Here is a 7,698-nt window from a genome sequence, read left to right on the forward strand (position 1 = left end):
GAATCTAGTAATGGCTCACCTCTCCTATTGCCAAGTATTGGTAGGTGGGAACATTTTAAGGCTGTGTATGGGCTGCAGTTTCATAACACTTTATAACTGGGGAACATCAGTGGAAATCCACTCAAGTGTGACAGGATAATTCCCAGACTTGAAGAGGATCTAGATCACATATGCAGTATCTGAAATGTGCCTAGTTTCTATGGATACTTAATAAAAGTTATGAGCATGAGGAATTTCTTCACAGTAGCAGTTTTTTTTTTTTAATGCCACTGGCAAACATTCTTCAGAATAGGATTTTTTTTTCCTACTTCAGTTTAGCTAATTTCAAGGACCAGATGGTGTTTTTGCAGTTTATAACTGATAATCAATTGTTTGTTAATGCATTTTTAAAGCAAGAACAGAAATAAACTTAAAAATGAGAATTCCAATCTGATATACGTGAGCTGGAGAAAATGCCAAAATCATAAAGTTCTGTATTTTTTTTTCCTGTATATGCAAGTCTCGCAAAGTGGAAAGGCAAATGTCTATACTGCTCTCCCTCATGCAAACTAAAGAGTAAACCCTATTTAACAGGCAATACATGTCACTTAGAGCAAATATAATGACATGGGAAGGATTCACATTCAGGTATTTAGATGAACAGTCAGCACTGTGTGACCTCTCTCAAGTTACAGACCAATCTAGCTCCTATTTGAGAAGTTGTCTTTCTATTTACTTTAATGGGCCTTTTTGACATTCAGATCTAACCACTAGATGATAGTACAAGATTATATATATAAATAAATAAGTTCACAGTTGGTATGTCTATGCCTTAGATACTTTCACAAATTTTGTATAGAGCCTACTCATTCTAAAAAGAATATTTGCAAGGCTCTACAATGAGAATTTGTTTATTTAACTGCTTTTAAAGAGCAAATAGCAAGAAATTGTGTTTTTATAAGCTCTGTAAAAATAGTGGTCACCACTTTTAAGTTTCTTGATAGGTAAACTACACAACCTAAAATTTATTAAATCCAGGAGGAATTTCTCCTATAGATAAATTCAGGGTAGGTCAAGCTATTGTTCAAAAGGGAGAGAAAGCTAGACACAGTAGCAATTCATGGCCTAAATCCTGCAAACACACATGCTGAACTTTGCTCCCAAGAATAGCTGGATTGAAGTCAATTGGGCTAATCACCTAGGTAAATTTAAGTGCATGAGGGTTTGTAGGACTGGAGCCTGGGAGCACTAGTGTACTTAGCAGAAATACTACAGATGTAACTGCTATGAAGCCAGACATTCCCTCATGGAATTTATCTTATCCAGGTAGGAACAAGACCACAGCTGAAGATGGTCTCCACCAGAATCCTGGAACATGTATGCATAGCCTACTGTACAATTCAGAGATCACCAGGGTTTATATACATATGCCATAAGTCTCAATTTCTTTTTAACTAAGGAAATAGTTTAATTCAAAATTATGTACAAAGGCCCCCCTTCTCTCCATCATGTGTGTTTAATGAAGTTTGGTTGAGCAGAGATTGTTAATACATTAAAATGTCTTTCTGTACTATTTAAAAACCTTACACTTTATTTTTAACCACACTAAATGGCTCATTGTACATTTGGTGAAGCTGGAAATAACTCAGATACACATTTGTCATTCACATGCATCATTTTCATTAAAATGCTGTGCAAGTTTTCTTTCCATTTTCACACATTAAGAGTCTTTTTCATGGTGACATCATTTTCTGAAATACGGATCTTTAATGACATCATTGATGTAAAGCAGGATCTTCTCTTGCCATGAGAATTTTGCTCAGATTTTTTGTGGTTTATGTTGTCACCTGAACTCTATCAAGGGATTATATCTAGGTATTAAACTGTTCCCTGTCCAGGGTGCATGACTAACTGGTTAGAGCATGTTGCTGGGAGTCTGGATTCCAGTGTTCTCACTGGCTCTACGATTCACTTGCTGTATGAACCTTGGCAGCTCATCTTGAGTTTGTGTCTCAGTTCCTCAGAAAAATGGAGATAATACACATTTATGTAACTTGTGTCAGTATTGTGGGGTTTCTTCCATCCTAATACAGGTCTAAAAGTCTCAGATGAAAAGTGCTGCAAAGAGCAATAGATTCCTAATATTTCTATTTTTTCCCCCACAAATGATCATGTTTGTTCATTCACATACTCTGTCAAGTGGAATAAAAACAGCCATCTTTCTCAGGAGATGCATCAGCCCTTAAATTTTCATAGAGTTGCATGGGACTTAGCCACACAACTCACATGAAAGTCAGTGTGTAGATAAAACCTGTGTAACTCTTTGAAAATTTAGGCATTTGTGAAAAGAATCCAGAAAAGGAATAATCAAGTTATAGCATTTCAGACTCAGTGGCTCTCCTGACAGAAATCAAGGACTTCAAGGATGTGTTTCATTCAACACACAGGGCTCCCAGGTGGAGTCTGAATGTCTTCTTTTACTGATCCCTAGACTGAGGAACTGAAGTTCAGTCTGTTTAAAGATCAGGTAAAAATGAAAAGCTTAATTTCCTCTTTCATGTTGTGACACAAAGTTGTCATTTGCCATGCTCTTCCTCTATAAATGTAGTATTTTAGTTCCAGTACAAATCTCTCTCAATATATTTTATTTATTTGGCTTTCACTATGATGAATAACAAATTTGTTCAAAATCTAAAGGTATCAAAGAGACTCCAATACACAATGCAGGAATACTGCTCTCTATCCCCATTAAAAAAAAAAAAAAAAAAGATATGGAGCATCTTGTGTTCTGATCCCATCAGCTTTCACAAGCTAGACAAGGTCAGTTAGAAGAAAGATGATCTAGGAAGTGGTATTGGTGATTGAATAGGGGGATACTTTTCCCATTATTAAATATGTACTTACACTGCAGTAGCACCCGGAGACACCTGTAATGATCTGGGCTCAATAGTGTTAGGTGCTATACAAACATACAGAAACTCCCTGCCCAGAGAGTTTAATCTGTTCTGATTGAATACCCCAGCGTTGTGTAAGGAGATGTTGTGTTAGTGGAGAGGCCACTTTTGAATATAAGCAGCTAATTTTGTTGACCACAATTTAATTAGGGACTCTGATACTAAGGCCAGGAAAGCAATGTGAGGATGTTCAGAGATTCTGACTACCGATATTCAAGAGCTCATAGGCCTTTTCTCAAGACTAGCATCGCTAACACCAGTGTCCAAGCCCTTTTCAACTTAAGTAGATAGATTTTTGCCTCTCTAAAATTCCCAGTAAAGTTGCAGTGCCATAAAGTCTATATTAAATTCTTAGCTTATGTAAATAGTAATACTACCTCATTCTTGTTTGGAATTTTTGCATCCATAGGTCTCAAACTGCTTTACAAAGGAAGTATCATTATTCCCATTTACAGATGGGGAAACTGAGGCACAGAATTGCAGTGACTTGCCTAAGGTGATCCAGCAGACCAGTGGCAGAGCAGGAACAGACTCCAGGCCTCCCGAGTCTCAGACCTGTGCTGTCCACTAGATCACACTGCTTCTAAATTTTGAAAATAAAAATTAGCTAGCGTTCCCTGTTGCTGTGCATTGAGAGCAACTACCTTTCACTCCAGAGGTGGCAGCTTTTCAGTGGAGGCTAATGTGGTAATCAGTTCAGAGAGCACTTTTGGATCGCTTTATGGTGAAGTAAACTATGGCTCCCACTCAGTAGTGCAACCATGTGCTTAACTTTAAGCACATGCTAGAGGCCATTCCTTTTTGGCAAAGCACTTAAGCACAAGCCCAAATTCTATTGATTTTATGACATTTAAGCACATGCTTAAGTACTTTTCTAAACCAAGACTTCTACTGGGAAGAGATTAGATTTCAACTAGTTGCAGAAGTAACTAAGAACATAAAAGCAACATTTATACAATGCTGTAACAGACTGGACTTCAATTCTCTTGCAATCTGTAGAAACACTGCACACATGTACACAGGCACACTTATTTTGGGCAATAATGTAATCTTTGTAAAGCACATATGCTCAGCACCCATCAAACAATTTCAATTTGAGTTATAGTTCAATCTCTTCCAATGCCCCACTTGATATTTGCATTTGCTCGGTCCTTTTCTTGGCATGTTTGTAAGATTTAATTTGTTATGTGACCTGAAAGAGATTTTAGTTTACTTGTAAAAACCCCCACCAAACGTGACCATAAAACAGTCTTTTGATTTTGGAGAAATCATATTGAGGAACTGAAGGGCTGTCATCAGTGCAGCATCAGTCTTCATTATCTGATTCTTTTTCCAATTGGCAGCACTTTACAGAGAACACAGCTCTTTCAACAAAAATGATAAAGGGGTATTTGAAACAAACAGAGGAAGTCCCCAGCCAATGAATAGCTTAGATTGCTATGGACTGTGACTTAAAGCTAACTCCTAAGAACTCCAGCTTTTTATCTTTTAATAAAAGAGCACCATACAGATGGGATTTTTGCTTGGCTAAGACCTTTGTTAACAAAACCAAACAAACCCTAAAGAACACTGCACAAATACTAGAAATTTAAATGTCCCTTCCAAGCGGAGAATGCAAGTCTCCTACATGGATTGATTCAAGACTATTCAAAAAAGGGGAAGTACTCCCAAATGGTTGCAGCTAACCAATAGCCATGGTCTCTCCAGATATCTATATCAATATAATCTAGATCCCCACACACAAGGGCTGGATCAACTGAATTACATTTGGGTTTGTGAAATGCCAACCTGTCCAGTCTGAAGCAGAAGTGGTATCTTGAAATATGACAGTCACAGAACTGGTTCACCGAATCTGTTCGCAAAGGCCAGTTCAGTCTAGTCTATTTTTGTTATTTTTAAATTGGTCTACATGAGAAAGGCTTACACAAAAGGAAAGAGGATACTTGTGGCAGGTACACTGGTTTTCATTCAAGGGATTTCCCTTCAAATTCAGACTACCCAATCAGCTGATGCATAAAGCAGGAAATTAGGCAGTCAGCATGGGGCTGTAGAATACAACTTTTTGCACTCCATTCCTGGATCTCCAGTTCTGAGAGAAGAGTGACCTTGAAATTCAAAATTAATGCTGGAACACACTGCAAATTCTTGGTGAAAAACAAATTGCAGTTTTGTCAAATTTCACAGAAAAGCAGAATTTGGGGTGTGTCCAGTGGCCTGAAGCCAACTGACATTGATTTCTCTCAGTCACTTTACAGAAATACTGCTATCACCACTTTTGCATAGCCCAGGTGCGAATGAAAGGTAGCTGAACTTGTAAGGCTAGAAGCGTTTCATTCTGCTGGTCAGCCAGTCTCACGCATTGCGAAGCTGACTTTGGGCAGCACATGAGACTTAATCCCATCCACAGGGAGTTTAGAGAAGGAACAAAAATGAGACAAGCCCAGAGAATGGTCTGGGGGTATAGGTCAGAGAGAAAGAAAGAAAGATTTCAATCTGGAAATGTATCCTAATCATGCAAGTGTCTGGCACAACCAATGCCAACTAGGAGACATTGAATTCAGTCCTAACTATGGAGGCTTGATCTGCAGTATCTCCAGAATTATCCATTGATACATTCACAGATCCATTCTTTATTTACATCTACACATGCACACCCACACACCACACAGAGTGAAACTGGTACCCAAAAAGTCATGTATGAAGTAGCTGAGCACATTGCTAACACTGAAATACAAATTAGGAAACCTTGTGTTGACAGCCTGATAAGGCCCATGCCCAGACCATGTTTTTGCAGCATTTGTCATGGACGTCCTGGACTATGACCGGAGATCCTGGGTGCTATCACAATGCAGATAATATATACATTTTTGCTCCACCTCTCTTAAGACAGGCAACTCTACAGAATCTATGATTGATTTTATATATACACAAGTATAAAAAGTTATCAGTTCAGAGGACTATATTACTCTGTACTTAGTAAGACACACTCCTCACTGATCAGTTGTCACTTACAGTAAAAATAACTAGAAAGGTTAAACTACCAGATTTGTTGGAACAAGATGGAATATTTTCAGATGGATTTAAAGAATCTGAAATATTCCCCAGCGTAGAGATAAAATGTGAAACTCTAGCCAGTCTGGCTCCCTTGCTGGTCTAACCTTTTTACTGCTGGATAATGAGGAATAGACTATAATTTAGACATAGTATTCTTTTCACAGATCATACTGAGAAGGGAGGGGAGGCAAATCACTTTATAGTCTTGCATCATCTCTCTTGCAGAGGAGTTTTATGGAGAGGGTGCTCTATGCTCATCGGAGAAGCTGTGCCCTCTGCATGTTGTTGTGACGAATTTCAAATCAAGAGGGTGCTTGAATTGGATTTATTACAATTGGAAGACAAGAAATTGTGATCTTTATGAGCCAATGACACGGAGCCTTATAATAAGGGAATTGAGTATCATTTTAAATTTAAAGCAAATTAGATTACTGGGGTCAAATCCTTTTGCAGAGACATCACATCTTCAGTGTCTCTCTCTTACATCTGACATCCTTTTTTCAGGTTTCACATTAGCATTTAAGTGTTTTTAAATATGTTTAATACTCTTATAGAAGAAAAGTCCCTATAAAAGTCAAGTCATGAAGATCGGAGGGGGGACAGGGAGGGAGAGTAAGCTATCAATAAGTGCTAAGGAAAACCACAGGCTTGTCAAAGAGAAGGCTTCAAAGCTAATGGAATGCTAGTGCCTCTCCTCATCTTCCTCCCCCACACGCTACCCAAGCCTTAACAGATGCAATAGAGACTGGTTCCTTTTGAAGTTGCCCCAGACAGTGCTGCTTCCCCCTGAGAAGAATACCTCCCCAGGCAACAGATACTCTGCTTTGCATTAAAGTCTGATGTTAAAAAAGTGTGTGTGTGTGAGAGGAGGGGGGGTCCCTTCCCTGAACCTTCTCAGCCACTGTTGTGACTCATCCTCCCTTCTAGCTGCCTCCACCGAGAGTCTCCGATTCCAAACCATCCCTTTTCTCAGGGAAGGCACAACCACACTAAATACTAGTTCAAATGCTTACCTAGGATGGTAGCAACCAAGTGCTGCTCCCACCACTATGGTTTCATTGCAGCTGTTGGTGGACAGACCCCTGCAACTCTTACACTCTGGATGTCTCAGCAAGACCTGCAAGGAGACGGAGCAGTATCCAGCTGGAAGTGGTCGTCTGGTCAGGTTCGAGGCAGGTGGGTGGAAGCAGTGGGGAGAAGCTTGTGCTGCCACTGGCTCTGCGGTAGCTATTCTGTGCACATAGGGGCCAACCCTAACACGGAGGCAAGTGGTTTTGCGGCACAGTTTCAGGGGAGCCATGAAGGGGTCATGTTTGTGGAATCTATGCAACTGAGTGGGACAGATTATTTCTGGGCAAACAACCAGCACCTAGCCTGCTGCTCAGTCTGTGCTCTGGATCCCTGCACTTAGCCCTGGGGACTAAACTCCTTTCTCAGGACTGTCTGCCTGGCACCTTTCATCAGCACTTAACACATAACAAAAATCAGTCAAGTACTTCTTCCCTCTGGTTGCATTTAAAAGTGTCTCCTCTGCATGGGAGGTGTCAAGGTTCCATCCCCACTCTGAACTCTAGGATACAGATGTGGGGACCCGCACGAAAGACCCCCTCAGCTTATTCTTACCAGCTTAGGTTAAAAACTTTCCCAAGGTACAAACTTTGCCTTGTCCTTGAACCCTATGCTGCCACCACCACGCGTGTTAAACAAAGAA

Source organism: Caretta caretta, chromosome 22, assembly GCF_965140235.1.
Source record: "Caretta caretta isolate rCarCar2 chromosome 22, rCarCar1.hap1, whole genome shotgun sequence".
Taxonomy (NCBI): Eukaryota; Metazoa; Chordata; order Testudines; family Cheloniidae; genus Caretta; species Caretta caretta.